Genomic DNA, 12,192 nt, shown 5'->3' with positions numbered 1-12,192 from the left:
TGATATTAACTTTGATGTGCTTATCAGTAACAGTAAAGATACCTCTGAATTATTTACTGATCTACCATTCAACTAGGGATCCTGTACAATATGGATGGAGACAGAGCTGGCACTTGGTTTTACAAAAACGTCTATGGGGACATCTCATACAGAGTTTTCCATGTGAAGGTAGTAAAATTAAACTAATACGTGCACTCTTTTCTAATTTTTATAGTCAGTAGAATTTAAAATAAGAAAGAACTGGGTGTAGTCTAGATTTTCAAATATGTTTGGAAGTGATCATACTGAAAACAGAACTAACTACACTGCTGTGTGTGTTTTGGAGAGCTGAAGTGTAGTTACAGTTTGGTTTGAGGCCTGTAAGAGACACATAACTGTTCTCAGTTTCTTTATTCATTTTTGTGGTATTTTCTTTATTAATTTTTATTTATTTCAACTAATATTAATGTGAATGTAACTTTTTTTTCCCCAAACCTCTCTAAGCTAAACTAAAATACTACAAATTATGAAAGTTAGTAAGCTTTACCCAGGTTATGGGAGGAAGATAGAAAGCTATCATGGATATTTTGGATATGCCTCTGTCAGGAGACAAAAGGCATGGGAAGTTTTTTATGTATTCACTGTTTCTGGAAAAATATTTGTAGAATATGTAGATAGATTTTCATGTTGAAAGTAAACTGTGAAATGGTTGACCCTGTAGACTTATAATAGTGTGGTTGTGTTGTGTATTTAAAGTAAAAGAACAGGAAGTTCTACTAGTGTTTTCGGTTTATAAGCTGCAGTGAGAGTTCAGCCTTTGTGCTGCTGCAGTCTATAAGCATTTGGGTTACTCTTTTGCTCTAATGCTAAAAAACTTTAAACTTCTTTGCAGCAGATAAATTGTGGCATGAGCATGACTTATTATAAATGCATCTTTGTGCTTTATTCTGCCAGTTCTTGCTACTTGAAAACGCAGGTCTCTGCATGCATGCCTTGCCACTTCTTAATTCAAGCTATGTTGATTCATTCGAGGCTTAGCTTAATTGGCTCTGGTTATGGAAAGCTAGTTTAGAACTGATGGTTGCAGGGAGTCTCTTTTTTCTTTCAATACAGCTAAAGATATTCCATGTTTTCCAGTGCTATACAGCCACTGAATCTCAAGACAAGTGTGGGAGAGGCTAACAGTGATGAAGTAGCTAAGTCTCTGTGGCTTGCAAAGTCAATATCCTTTCCGTGAAAACCGGAATTTACTTTCAATTGCAAGTGACAGTACGTTTTGTGCTATTGAGAATATTTCAGGGCACTCTGCTGCATTGGTTAGTTATGCTACTAACTTTTTCAGATCAAGACCAATTTTGTCTACTGATGGCAAATGTGAGATTGTGCAAGTCCCATTATATGGAGCTACTGAGCCGCTTAGTTTTGCTTGTTTTTCAGAGTTTAAAATCCAAGTACTTGAATCCAAATCTACTTACAGCAATGCTATCACAGAACATTTTAAAATGGAGCCTGGTATGGCCTGCTGTTAAGGGAATATAATTTGCTAAAAAACCAGAAATTGTACAACATGCAGACAGTACTACACCTTCTTCTGAGCACCTTCAGAAGGTTTTTACAGTTTTTGTGCATTCTTCCACATGTTACTTACTCGTCTGTCTTTCTCTGTCTGCTGTAAGGGTAGGTATGTAGAAGGAAACTGACAGTTAAGGAGAATGCAGTGTTGGCCGTATGCCAAATTATGTTAAATAGAAATAGCCCTTGGAAGTAGAGAATAAAATGTGGTAGTGGTAGACCAAGTATTTTTGAAACGAAAATACCTTTCTAAATACTCTGGGTGGGTTTGAATTAAGAGTTCATCCTATAGTTAAATAAACATTAAAATGAAATCTTTTCTTGTCCATTTGCAAAGCAAGTATTACTTTCGCTGAGGGTTCTCTTTAGCTGAGACTTTCTAAGTTGTGGTTTACACTGAAATATCACTGCTACTTTCTTGTAAACATATAAATTCTCAGGTTTTAGATCAGTGTCACTAGCATGACATAATAATCTTACTTGGACTGTGAATTTAGCCTCATTAAATATCTGAGGATACTAACTGATTCCTTAAAATTCAGAATTCATGTATGGTTCAAAGTGGACGTCTCTTTCCTCCTCCATTTTCTTTTAATTAAAAGTGTTTACAAACAAAGAAAAAAAATCTATAAAAAGGGGTAGAAGCTTGAAGTCATGCTATCGCTTGTACTCCAGTGAATGTGAGAATTGGGTGGGTCATTTCAGTCACCAGATACGCCACTGAATTTTTTTTTCCTGTAGTCAAATAAACTAGTTTTTTCTTTAGTCTCCCCATATGCAAAATGAAGTTTATATTCAGTAAAGTGTTAGAGAGCTTGTTTTTTGGTTTTTGTTTTTTTTTTTAAAACCACAAAATTTCTTTCATGCTTTTTGTAACACAGAAGGGAAGAAACCAAAACCATGCATACAGTATCAGTATTCTGTTACTGATAATATAGTAAGTAGTTTTCTAGCAGGGTTTTGGGTTTTGTGTGTTTGAGTTTTTTTAAGTACCTGCAAATTAGGTTAGCACTGTGTGACAAAAAGCTCAGCTCCTGTAATGCTTCAGGCAATTCAACATCATAGGACAATTTTCTCCTGTGACCATAATCTTTCTTGCAATTTTGTTCTCCTCTTTTAAAACAGAGGCCTGTTGTCCAGCAGTGGAAGGGGTAAGATCTCTGCATAAAGTGAAAGTTTTTCAAAATGTGAGTTGAGTAGGAGGCTTATTAACAACAAGATTGATAAATACTTGAAAATCGAATATTGTGCCATAAACCCAACAAATTAACAAAACAAACAAACAAAACCCCAACCCCTTAGCTGGAGTGGTTAGTTAGAGTGTTCCTGAGTGTAGGGTTTCATATTAAACTGTACTTAATTCTGCTTATTTCTGGAACACTGATTTGGAAAAAGGTTAGTATAAACTGAGATACAAGACAAACATTAGATGATTGCCTAAGGTTTTGTATCATCTTCAGTGCTGATCTGAAGTGCCATTAGTGTTCAGACATTTTATAGAGTTACATAAATTTAAAACTTTGTTATTTTTAAAATATTAGGCTAGAACTATTAGACTAGAATGTTTGTATCTGCATCTCTGTAAAAGTGTGTACAGCATCACTGTCAGTCAGAGGAAAGCAGCCCTAGTGAACAATGTGTGCATTTTTTCCTAAAAGAAGCAAGTTTATGAAAATGTAGAAACAGATTCTCTGCAATGTTCAGAATTAATAATATAAACTTGATCTGATCTGTAGGCTTTGATGTTTACAGCACTTACTCTTGAGATTTTTCTTTTTTTTTTTTTTTTAGTCATCGGTCAACTTGTTTCATGTTGATTTGCACAAGAAACATTTTTTTGTTTATCTTTCTGGTGCCAGTAGACATGCCCTTGCTGGTTTGGCTGGGAGAGGCACTATGATACAGCATCAAAATGCCTTTGTGCGTTCACTTTGTAGCTGATGTAGTATAAGTGCCAATTTATTTTCTACCAAACCCTGTGAATTTAGATATGCTTTTTCTCTCACCCACGCAAAACACAGCTAAGACTCAACAGCTTGCCTGTCATATTACACTAAGAAAAAGTGATAAAAGTGGTTCTTGGAAATTCATGTGATTCTGCTAATAGTGATAGCTGATCTACTTTCAAATTGTGTTTGTGCTTTCTACATCTAAGAAACAAGATTGATAGGACAGCAATGAAAAACTTGATGTCCTTGTTGGGAAGGAAAATGAGCTAGCATAATGTGAAACTTTTGGAAAGGTTTTTAATTAATTTTTTTCTCCTTTCTGATTTTTTTCTCATTTCTAATTCTGTAGGTTCTGTTTCCGTATGCTTTCACCTTGCACAATACTTTGTCCTAGAATGTGGACTGATAAACACATGGTTTCCACAAGTTACTGTTTTTGCATTCATCAGTAATGGAGTAATGAGTTGGTAAAGGGCATCTACTTGTGGAAGCAACATAAATACAGCCAGCTTACTTGAGAGATCTCCATTGTAGCTACAGTCTGTCTATATTTTTCAACTCAAAATATTTATCATAAACGCTAAGTCAGATGTGATTCCTCCCAAATTGGGGGCGGGGGGGGGGGCTTGGGTTTTTTCCTGGTGGCTTTTGTTTTTAATATATACTCTTTTGCTATCTTCTACCTGTCCTTGTTGGCATGATAGATTATACTGTACTTCTAAGCAGAATTTTTTTTGGTATCACTGGTACTAAACATGTTCTTTATTTAGTTGCTGATTTGTAAACCTCAGGAATGAAAAAATATTTGGACAGTCCTGCTTCCTAGTTGGGCAGATTGTTCACAGAAGAAAGTAGAGAGATAAAAAAACCCTTTCCGATGAATCCAGCATTAATCTCATATTGGATTTGCTTAAGTAGCATAGTGATACCTACATTAAAGGCCTGCTTCAGAGTCCTGTTTCCATTGTTAGGGACTGAATCTGGATTTCTACTTCATATATAGGACGTCTTGTTTCCTTCTGTGTTAGGACCCAGGCCTTTAAGCAGTTCCATAGTTGTCTCAGCTCTTGGTTGTTGTGGATGCTTTGGGAACACGTGGTTTCAAGGGGTAAAATTCACCTTCAGCACTGAGGGTGAAGAGATCAATGACAAGGAAGATTTACTTGTCTCACCAGCTGTTAAGAGATTGTTGAATCGGATTTGAATTGTGAGGTGCAGTCTTTTTCCTGTACTTAGAAGGTTAAAACAGTTTCTACATAAGTAGAAGTAGGATATAAAGCAACAACAAAGTGAGTTTTGCATTCTGCCAGTGTATGCAATTATAGAAAAAATTCCATGCTGTATCACTGGCGAGTGTGGAGCTATGCAGATCTCACTGCAGGCAGAGAGGAAGCTGTCCCCTCTGGGAAGAAAGCCCGCTATACTTTTTGTACTAAAATAATTGCTTGTTAAAAATGCTACTAAATAGTAGTATTTTGAACTTAAAGTAACTGTCCTATTTGTGATCTTTCAGGTGCTTTTTCTTGTCTCTCAAGTTCCTGGAATTTTATGCTTCTTCTGTGAAGTGCTTGATTCATCAAGTACTTGATGCTGTGAGCTGTTCTACAAAAGACACTCTGTTTCTCGGATTCTTTATATTTATTTGGAACAAGAACAAGTGGTCTACACATAAAGAGGAATGTTCTCATAACCCTCTTCCCTTGTGCACATTTGAATGAGAATTGCTTGTTTGTATCATTTCTAATCCCACACTAACAGGTTACAGTAGCATAAACAGTGTGACCTTTTAATGTGATCACAGGAAGTAAAATGTGAAATCTATTTTAAAAATGCATCTTCGACTAAGGAAGAGTATACTTCCTTTTTCTGACAGGAAAAATAACCCATACTAGTTCAGAAGATCTCGATTCCATTATACTATGTAGAGTCTATTTTTTCCACTGTCTTCTGTACAGTCATTGCAGCTGCTTGAAGTAGGACTAAGCCTCTGCCATTCTTGTGTAGAATTGTATGTCCTTGCTGTGCCTTGCACAGGTGTACATGACTGAAGATGGGGGCTACTGGAAAACACAGAACTCTGACACGAGCAAGATATTTTAGTTAGAGGAACCTCTTTTGGAAAGGAGAGGGTGGGTTATTGGAGCAAGAACTGGAAAAATACTGCATAGCTTATTAAACATCCAAAATACATATATACACATTTTAGAAATTTTCTGAATATTTCCAGAAATGGAAGAAAAATGGGGAAAGTTTTAACCAGCAAAGGATGGGGGAGTGGACAGCTACCCAACTCTAGAAAATGTTTTTGTTTATTCCCTTTACAGTTTAATTAAATTGGAAAGCAACATTGTCACTTGTTTCTTAAACTTCTGACAACGGAGGATTTTCACATTAAATCGCAGTTGCTACCTAGAACTGCACAGTGCCCAGCAGTGTCTGTAGGATGACATGAACAAGAATCTTGTTTCAACTTGTACAATGTTTTCGTTCCCAGTATTGATAGCTTCTCAGAATTGGCCTGAAGTGTTTCATGACCAGAGCAGATCTGCCCTTGTACTGTTTCAAAACTAGTATAGTAAATATCTGAAGGACACCATGTGTTGTGAACCAACAAACCCATCCTTTTTATCCTTGCATATTACAACATTAGCTGTGGTTGAATTGGTAGTGTACTGAAAAATGCAGTATTGAGTTGGGGGGGGTTGGTTCATTGATTTGCCAGTGAGCAATATTACATAGATGGCTCATTAATAATTTCCCTTTAGATAGCAGTTGCTTTCAGTTCTTCTACCATAATCACTCTGATAACTGACACCTATTAACAGACAGCTAAACTATGAAAGAGCGTGTGACAGTCTGGCTCTGGTTGAGAGAGGCAAGCAGAAGCAGAGGTGGGTGCTGAGCATGGGTAGTTGCGGCTTGGGGAAAGGGAGGGTCTAAGCAACCTGAGGTTCAAAACCCCGAGGTGGTCAGCTGTCCTCTCTAGAGGCAGGCTCAGGAATAGGCCGTTTTCGGGCGGTACCTCCAGGTTCTGGAGCTTGTTTGTTCTGTGTCTGTCAGTCTTGTTTTCAGTAGAGGTGAAAGACTGGAACAGGAGGTTGAAAATATGTAAAATCTTTACAGCTGCTAAGTTACTGGATTTATTAGCCGACATGAGAGCATTAGTGGAGAGGTCTAATCTTACAAGTCTTTTTAAAGCTTGTCAGGAAGCAGGCAGAGCAAAAAGACTTCATGGAAACTACTGACTTATGCCTTACTTGTCATTGATTTCTTGTTTATAATTTGTGTAAAGCTTACCATTCAGAACCTCCATTAGGAGCAGAGTCCGTTGTGCTAGGCTTTACTTGATTGCCGTATACGCTCCAGTGTACAGGCTACTTTTCTGTGACTGACAGGAGGAAATTCCTTATTTGCTGTTGTGTCTGTGAAGTTCTCTACCATGTGAAGTGGGGATTTTGGGTGGTAAACTGTTATGTGTTCATTACGTTTTTAAGAGTAGGTAAATAAGTTAATATTGATACCTAGTTAAGAGCAGGCACTCATTTATTGTTTTCATGTAATAATGTCTATGTCTTTAGGGTTTTCTTGTACTAAAATCTTTGCTAACAATGTGTTCTCCATATAAAAGTATCTCTCTACACACGAAATCCTATCTTGGAATATGTAGAAAAAAAAATCCAATGTTCTAGTGAAAATGCTTTGTCCTCAGTGCTTTTTAAGTAAAAGGAGGCACTTGGGTGTGATTGGAATAGTTGATAACCTTTATTTGTGGATTAGTGCTCACAAGCCCTCAGTGTAACAATCTTTTGGAGGGTAGGGAAATGGAAAGAGATGTGATAGGGATGAAGAGTTTTTTAAAGATGTCTGGAAGTTACTGCATTTTATTTTTGTTTTTCTGTAAGTATTCCAGGTCTGTGCTAAGACTGCAAATGAGGGTTTGAGATAACATGCTTTATAACTTGGTGGCTTAGTCAAGACTGATAACTAGCTCCGGCTGAGAGGAAGTGGAACATGATGAGCAAGAGTTTAGTGGAGCTGTGGGGTGTGGTGCATTAGGTACAGGACTGTGTCTGGGCTATAAAAGAGTATAGGAAGTGATAGGAGTAGTGCATTTCCAGAGAGGATGCTGTCATTATAGAGATAGAAGTTATGATAGTTGCTTGCTTTGCTAAATCAATTGGTGTTCTCAGAGTGAATTATTTTAAACTGGTAGTATTAGTAGATGAAGTGGCAAAACATTGTTTATCTCATCTCATCCATGCAACTTACTTTCACTCACAAATCTGTTTCGTTAGCATGGGGAGGACCGAATAGTCCTTTGAAGGCCTAGCTTGTCAAGTTTTGCAGTCTTTTTCATGTGCTGGAGTGCAGAGTAGTAATCTATCTTGCATTAGGATGCCTGTGAAAGCTTATCTTGATTATGTGATCTGCCTGTTTAACGCTGACATTTGTTTTTTAAACTCTCAGTTGCGTTCAGATGGGGAGAAGACGGGCTGCACAGCTGGAGGTGAAAGCTCTCTCACTGCAATGACAGTTAAAACAGTATCTAGTAATACAGGATTGGTTCTGCCAGTGTCTTAAAGTATTGCTTTGCAACTTGGAGAAATAATAAAATAGGGAATAAATGTTAGCGTTTAAGGTATGGCTGCTTTTAGGTTAAGGGAAGGGGTTTTATCTTTCCACAGGAAGTTCTCAGGCTTGTTGGCCATAGGTAGATTTTCTTACGCATTGTCTTTTCTGAAGACGTACTTTTATTCACCTTTCCTGTGTGAGAACTAAATGCTAACACTCACTAGAAACTATGCTTATGATAAGTAAAATGCAGTATCGATATCCGCTGTGACTAAAAACTTAATATGCATTATTATTTGTGTGTGAAGGACAGCTAGTAAAGCAAAGTGCTCAGAAACCTACCTCAGATCTAAGTAGCTTAACTTCTCCGAATTTCAGTTCAGTAAACGTTACACCTCTGCTGTCAGCATTTAAGGGTTAAGTTTCTCTTTCCAAAAAAATATTGATTTTTCTCTTTTTTTTCTCAGAACAGTTTACTACACTGGAAGTAGTTGCGTAAACATTCAGCTTTAAGTGCAACTTCTTTATTAAACCTTGGTGTAGAACAGAGGTGCCCAGCCATTCTGTCCTGGAGCCATGTGAGGGCTGGACAGTCTGTTCTGTCCCCGTCATCAACTAACATGCTTGTGCATTTGTCATGTGGCCTGTTCAGCCCTTACATGACCTGTCAGTCATATAGTCAGGCAAACAAATGTGTAGGCTTGTGTTTTTGGGGATAGGGGAAATGACATCAGTGTTCGACTTATCCCCAAAACTGTATTTGGTCCGTAGATCGTGAGCTGATCCATCTCATGTTTAGAAAGCTGTAAGCTTTCATATTAAACTAGCTTAGGTTAGTTTGGTTTCCTAAACACATAATAGAAAGTCATGTGAGAAAACAGGAGTATCCTAATTCTGCTTTATCTAACATCTGTTTTCAGCAGTACTGTTTGTTCTCAGCAGGTTTTTGTGTGCATTGCAGTAGCTTGGCAACCTGTAGGTTGCACCATTCAATGAATTCAGTACGCTTTTAATCATCACTAAAATTTTCCTTTCCAAATTTGAATATTATAAGTACAGTGAAGTGGGCATCTGTGATTATAACAGCAACAGCCACATTAAACAGATCCCAACTGAAACAAGCTGTTGATGCAAATTTGTAATCCAGTGTATTTCTTCAAATTTCGGTCCAGAAGTCTTTCTTGAAATTAGTTAAAGAAAGGATACTTGTAAATTCTTCCTGAGAATGGCATTTAAGCAGTTACAGCTACTTAAAGTTCCCAAATACAGATTTGGGCAGTCTGCTGAAAAATGTAACTACTAAAAGCATGACTGTTTTTGCTGGTTCTGTTGTAGGAGCAAAGCTCGAGTTTGGCCTTTCTCTGCATGCAGAGGCATGAACATGGTTTGTGCAATCCTGATAATGGTACATTCTCTTTAAACTTGAATGTCATTATGTTAGAAATGGTACAAAGCTTTTGCTAATAGTGTAATGAGTATGCTTTGACAGAATGAATCTTTAGTTCCATTGCCTGTGTTCTTACTAATGGCCAACAGAGTGAAGCATTCTTATGCCAAAGATTAGAAGTTGCTGAGATTTTTTATTATACCCTAATTTGTAGAGAAGAAGCAGAATGCAGGAGGGAAACCCACTTACACTGTGGAGCTGGTACCTACTGTAACATACAGTTCATCATTTTGAATGAACAGGGTTTCTTGATACTAAATAAATCTAGTAATCCCCCTCACACTTTTAACTTAAAAATTGCATGTCAAGAAAGCCGGTAAAACAATGTATGGTACAAACATCTCCAAGGAAATGAAGTTTACCACTAAACAAGATGTAGATATCTTTTTAAATGTTTTTTTTATAGGTAATGCAGAGTTCACAACTTCCTATTTAACAATTCCTGCCACTTCCTTTCTTGTGTGTTTTAGTACTTCCTCTACATATGAGCTCATAACTTTGAGAATTTTGATGGAATTAGTAGAAAGTTGGAAATATGGCGGTTGCCTGTCTCACAGTATTCTAAATACAAAAATAATACTGACATGGTCTGAATATGTGCCACATCATAGTCATGATATGACTTTAGTCCCTTAACTTTTGCAAATATGTTAGAAAGTTTTATTTACCTTTTAGATTATTGGAGTACCCAGTGTGAATGAAGTAATTTATGCAGAGTGACACCCCTTAGACATGAGAGAAAAAAAATTGCTTTAAACTCTGACTGCAGTTGCTCAGTGGTTCAAAGTAATGAACAGAGTTTACTTGCATTAGAACTGAGTCCTGTCTTTTTTATATTTAACATTTACTGGTATTGCTTTTCTTGTTCTTTTAAAGATTTAACACATATTTTTATGTTATGGTAGTTTTTTGTAGTTGTCTCTAGAAAAACTAGATTTAAAAATCTGCTTTCACCAATAGAAATATATTTTTAAAAAATTATTCTCTTACCTTTCCAGTTTATAAAAATATTAATAAAATAACTGACATATTACATATAAACCAAAACCGTGATGGCTTAAAGATGACTGACTTTGTGAATGCCAATTTTAAATGCACTGTGATAATGCATGTTGCTCCTCATCTTTCATTCTTCATCACTGATATACCTGTTTCTGCAGAGTAAGAATCTGGTACATGTAGAGCCACCTATGTTTTAATTTTAGAATCTGACCGTTAATTCATATTCAAGCATGTTCAACGTTGGCTTGCCACTACTTCTGCTATGTAAATTCAGTGATATTTTGACTGTTGGTGGGACAGTCAGTATTCTGAAAGTCTCACCTATGTAATGTAATGTATTCGGAAGATTATGTAGTATAAACTTGGGCTGGGTGGCCAAGATACAGTATTAAATGTACAGTTTGGCTGAAACAATACCTTTGATTCCTAATGCATTTCTTCCATCATCTGAACAAAAATGGCTCCAAAATATCAACCTCTAGGTCACTATTTCTAAAACACAGCGGGCTCACAAAAAACCTTCATGGTAGTTCTGGTGTGTTGTGTTTGAGAAGTGTGTTCAAGTCTACCTGTTTTTGTGCTTTTGCTGCTGAATAGATACAAAAGCTACGTGAACACTTTTGTGCATTGATTACTGAAACTAGAGTTCAGAGCTCTTTAAACAAGGCGTACATGTTCATAAGCAAGCAGCTATGAACTGGACCTTTTCTTTTCCTTTCAAGACAGGCTCTTCTGAATGCTCCAGATAGAGAGGAGATTGCCTTTACCTTATCAAATAAGAATATATGCCTTTATAAATGAAAAATTACAGAAAAAATAGTGGTAAGTCTCTAAAGTCTGAATAATCTGTTGCTGTTGCATTTGATATGGTAACAGTATTGTGCTGTGAAGGCTAATTGAGTAGGTTTCTGAGAGGGAAATAACCTTTGGAACTCTTATAATATGCAAACTAATTAGAGGTTACAGTGAACACAGCTGTTTCTGCCAAGCTGACTAAGCTAGGAATTCAAATTACTATTTTTAGCCAGCTTATATTGTCTCTAGTTCTTAATGGTACCTATGTTTATTACTTTTAAAAATTATATTAATCTGTATTTATCATACTGACAAACTAGGTACAATAAACATTTTTAGTGCAACCAATCCGTTACTTTTGAAATTGAATGAACAGTGTGAATATACAGACACAACAGAACACTTCAGGTGGCATCTGAGCTGTGTTACACTAAAACCAAGTCTATGACTTGTATGAATTCAAACTGACAGCTTCCTCAGAGGAAGAGGCATGAGCCTTTGAATGAATTAATCATTGTTTTATTTAAGTTGTTTACATGTAGTCTGTCTAGCATACATATTCCCTCTTCTCTTGCCCTCCAAGAAAGTTGCCTTTCTTCATTATACAAGAATTTCTTGCATGCTGTTGTTTGCATTCAGAATGCTTTTCTGTTGATCCTTGAGATATGATCATTGTACAGATCCTCTAAAAATTACTATAAATTCTATCCTGAGATCTAAAAATCATTGCAGTTAACTGTACTTCTGCAGACTATGAAATAACTGCACTAACAAAAATTTGGAAAACAATGCTGGTGTAGGTTACTATGTAAAGTGTTTACAGTTCTATGAAATATTGTCAAGATTAACTTCAAAATTACATTCTGAACTAGTTTA

The sequence above is a fragment of the Gavia stellata genome, chromosome 20 (genome assembly GCF_030936135.1).
Source record: "Gavia stellata isolate bGavSte3 chromosome 20, bGavSte3.hap2, whole genome shotgun sequence".
NCBI lineage: Eukaryota > Metazoa > Chordata > Aves > Gaviiformes > Gaviidae > Gavia > Gavia stellata.
This window is presented reverse-complemented; position numbering follows the sequence as displayed.